Raw genomic sequence first — 4,891 nt, 5'->3', positions numbered from 1 at the left:
TTGCAAACAGTATTCCTAGTCGGTGGAATAAACCAGTTCTCTTAACGTTCAGTGGAATTTTTCTCTCAACATAGTTTAACTTAAATTCAAAGAATTATGCAAAAGTATTTCCTGTATTTCCTAAATCATCTTGAAGCCTAACAAGATTTAGTGAAGTACAGAGTGGCGAGATAAACTAAGACCCACAGTGATTATCCTTTAGAAAGAGGCATGATTAAATATAAGGATGTAACTCATCCTCTTGAGCTCAAATGCATGTCTTATTAAAGTGTTATTAGAAGAAGAACAGTGTTATGAGAAGAAAGAGTACTCTGCTATGTCAAGTCTGATAACAAGATCAAGGCATAAGATCTAAATGATTAAGCTACCATTCCATATTAACCCTTAATTGCAAAAGCCAATATCAAGTGGTGCCCGCTGGGTATTTCTCTTGATTTTTTTTTTCCTTGTTATTACACATGGAGTCTCATCATTCTGTGTGTCTTAAATTTGCCTAATCTTTTCTATTAAAAGGCAGAATGCAGGCATTTATTGTTTTGCCAACATTTAATTTTGTGGGTTAGTATTTTTCACACCAGCTACCTTCCTCATGCTGACTTATTTTGGGAAGTTTTATCTAAAATGTTTTTAGAAGCAAATTTAAGGAAAATCTTTCCTTACAGGAAAAAAAAAAAAAAAAGTATAATGTTTTTATTAAAAATACCCAGTGCTTCCTCTTTTATGAAATAGGAACTGGCAATTTGAGAAATCTGAAGAATATTCCTCTTCTTGCTGCCATTACAGCGTACCCAAACAGTGTGCCTCTCTCTCTGCAGAGAATGTATGTATTCTCTGCAGTTTTCCCTCAGCAAACGGATGCCACTGTGATGCTGTGTTCCGGACTTGCAGAAGATAGAGGCAGCATGTCAGTCTTTTGTAGGAAAGAGGAAAGTGATAAAAACCAGAAGGAAGAAAACACCCCAAATCAAATGGAAAGGGAGGGAAGGGAAAAAAAGAAGAGCATTTGTAGTAGGAAGTGATACGGGACTACAGAACGTAAAGGAATAATGGGAACCAGGCAAGAAGCAAGATCATATTGGAAAGTAGAGGTGAAGAAGAGACTGGAAGTCTTAGTGGGTAGAAACTCTGGAGTGTAACAATGGCAAGGAGGCACTGGGTAGAGCAACATGGTGGGTAGGGTCATGTTAGTTGGTAACCATTAGGGTAAGGCGATACAGTTAAACTGATCCAACAGCTGAACGTTGCTGAGAGGAGGGGTAACAGTCCCTGCACCCTCCCCGGCTACTTGTTCCCATTGCTTCCCTGGCACTGAGAAGCCTGGGCCCACTAGTGATGCAGGAGCGCTGGTTCTGTCCAGAGTCAAACAAGAACAAAAACTACTAGGAGAGACAGGGCAGGACAGCAGCTGGGCACCCCCGTGCATGGGATGAGAGTAGCAGTAGCGCCTTTTCTGACAGCTGTTTAGTTTTAGTGTGGTTTAGCTGTAATTCAAAATTGCACCTTAAGACTTATTTTTCTACAGAACATGAAATTGGGCCCAAGCAGAGCAGAGCAGACTGTTAGCGCAACGGCTCACTTTAGTACAAGTACCAATGATCTCCATGGATCTAAAGCATCAACTATACTGGTAAACCATGTAGGAATCAGGATGATCCTCCAAAGTGCACAGTTGCCATCTTCCCTTTTTCATTAAGGAAATCAAATGCAAAAACTACTCTGAGAAACTGCTCCATTTGAAAGTTCAAACATTCAAGTTACACAATGTCAAAATGAATTTCTTTCATAGAACGTTACTCACTTCCCTTATGCATACAAATTGTGATGCTATCTGCAAAGTTCAAATAACTCAGACTTACAAGACCCTTGGAAAAGTGAATCAAAATATGATCAAATAAAGTGGAAAATTTTCCTTTCACTCTTCTCTTAGAGCAGTCAAACCCAACATTTCATGAACTAAGGTAACAGCATAAACACAAGAATAGGTAATTTTTCATAATTTGTTACCCATGCAATAACAGTACTACACTCTTATATTTTTACTTCTATGATAAGTTTCTATCAAAATCATAGATGAGTTTTGTATGTTACAGGAAGTATGATTTGGGTCACATATAGTAGAGGTACATGGTACAGTTCTACCTGGTACATGGTAGAGTTCTAAGCAAATGTATAAACATATGAAAAAAAATGAAGTTATAAAATCGAGACTCCTGTGCAAACAAAGAAAAACCATGATCTGTTAATGCTGCCTTGTAAATATTTTCACCATTACAGCATTCAACCCCTTGGACACTACTTTTACCTACCCTATCATCTTCTCCTCCCAATGTTTCTGATGGAACTTCTTTTATCGTCCAGTGCAGCCTGAGGATTCTGGGGGAGCTGTTTGTAGCTTTGTCTCAAATAAGTACAAGATCTTCCCATATGGGATCTGCAGCAGCTGTAGTAGTATTGGGGAAAGCATATTTTATTACCCTCAATGAGGCTGAAAAAATTACATTAGGGTATTATCAGTTGTAACATGTGGCTTATTTAATTAGGTACACAAGTACTGGGGAATTCCCAAAATGAAATACATCCGAGACAATTACTAGATACACAACATGAAGCGCTTGAGAGCTTTGATCTCCAGATACTACCTTCAAAAGGTCCACGTGCTGCACACTCTTATTCTCCCTAAATGGTTAACTTGGGCTTTTCATCATTTAGCTGATGTAGGAAAGCAAATAATTATTATTTCAGATGAAAAATATTTTTTTCCTTAGGATTAAATAATCAATGGTATTACTATTACAAAAGAATTTTCCATGAAGTCAAGAATCTTGGTAGCAAAACATTTTTAACATTAAAATTAAGGACTGGCCTTATTATCTTTAGATAATACCATGAAAAAATGTAGAAGAATAAAGCAGTGTAGCCCTTTGTATTTCCAAAAATACTTGTGTTAGGAATATTCCACCAACCTGCAATAATATTCTCCTTTGTATATCTTGTGTCTCTACATTTTTCTTGGTAGCAAAGGCCAGTTCTTCATGACATTTCCTATTTTCCTTCCTGAAAGAACTCACAGCAAAAATTACAAGTTCATTCTGAATTTTTCTTTACTTCAAAATAGCTTTAGAATTTGTCTCTTTGACTGCGGATTCCAAAATACAGTACAAAATGCAGGCCCTAAAGCTCCAGCAAGGTCCTGTCTAAACATAGGACTGCTCCTGTCTTCCAAGAGAATTCAAAAATTGTTTTTCCAGTCTGCAATGGAGTGACATGGTTATGCCACCCCTATTCCACAGAAGCTGCTGCACACAGATTTCCCAGCTCTGGTTGTGAAGCAAGCAATGTCTATGGAACTAGCGCAGCACTGTTACGTGCAAATCAATGTGGAAAAGTATTTGATGCTATGATTGTGGCATTCATATAATGTACATTTCAGCAGCTTTTAAATTGGAAGACCACTAATCTTAACGAAGCATGGTAAATGGGAAGAATCAGATTCACTTCAAAATCTCACTTCTGATCTAAATTAAAACGCTACCAAACACACATCCATACTTGCTAAAAAAACAAGACTATCATCTGGCACAGGAAAGGAAACTGTTTTGGTAGCAGCGAGTAGCAGGACAGAATGCCTGGCATGGATTTTAACAGTAACTATTTTTACCTTGTATAGCAAATAAACTAATGTCAGGGACTTTATAAACTACATAAACTTTAAAATATTCATAATTAATTCAGGTCAACTGAAAGTACAAATGTTGAAGATATTTGCATTGGGCACGTTACTTACAGGAGCTGTTGTGTGCACTAATGAAAATTGGGGAATTACTGCTACAAGACTGTTCCTGAGGAAAAATGTGGTTTGCTTTGCGTAATACCACAAGATGTGAAAACCAGAATGTAGCCACATCATGGAAAAAATATACTCTGTGCTGCAGGGAAAAGTTGGAAGTTTGTGTAAGAAGTACAATACATGTCTTGTACTTGGGCAGCTCTTACACTGAGGACAATCCTCATCGTAACTTCACAATCTTGCTAAAATCTTTCTTTGTTGTTCTTACACAAAAATTAGAATACCACCTAAAGCAAAATAAATGCTCTGATCTTCAGAACTCTACAGAAGAAAGCATTTTATCTTTGACACAGTGGTCAGAGTAAGTTCATATAGCACAGGTGTATACGTAACCAATTAGAATAAATGTTCTCCTTTGGGGTTACAGCCAAAAAAATAATGCTTCGTTCAAATTAACATTGACAAGCCTAACGTCTAGGCAGAAGATGCCTGCAAAGTTTATTTATTAAAACAAACAAACAAAAAAAACCCAAGCCCAAACCCAACCATCACAGAGTTTCAGGAAGGTGGGCCACACCACTGAAACCAGAGCCCAAACGCAGTGTGGCGGGTACAGCAGCCGGAAAAGCAGAAGAGAGGAAATGCCCGCAAAGCTGCTGGCTGGGGCTTCTGACACTTTTTTCCTACCACCCAAAACACCAGACGTTTATCCAACACAAGAAAAAACTTCTTTACAGTTCGAGTGACAGAGCACTAGCACAGGCTGCCCAGGGAGGTTGTGGAGTCCCCTTCTCTGGAGATTTTCAAAACCCGCCTGGATGCAGTTCTGAGTAATGTGCTCTGGGCAATCCTGCTTTAGCAGGGGAGTTGGACTAGATGATCTCTAGAGGTCCCTTCCAACTCTGAAGATTCTGTGATTCTGTGGTCTTCAGTATAAACCCCAGAAAGAAGTAACTGTATCTCAGAACAAAAGATGTGAAAAATAAAGTAGGCTATAGTGACCTGCCTCTGTGTTTCATTAGGGAATGAGAAGGGGGAAATCATATTTCTAAACTCTAAAGATCATGTCTGTTCAGTCCAGAAGCTCAGTTAATTTGCTTTTCC

Source organism: Charadrius vociferus, unplaced genomic scaffold, assembly GCF_000708025.1.
Source record: "Charadrius vociferus isolate BGI_N301 unplaced genomic scaffold, ASM70802v2 scaffold16, whole genome shotgun sequence".
Taxonomy (NCBI): Eukaryota; Metazoa; Chordata; class Aves; order Charadriiformes; family Charadriidae; genus Charadrius; species Charadrius vociferus.
This window is presented reverse-complemented; position numbering follows the sequence as displayed.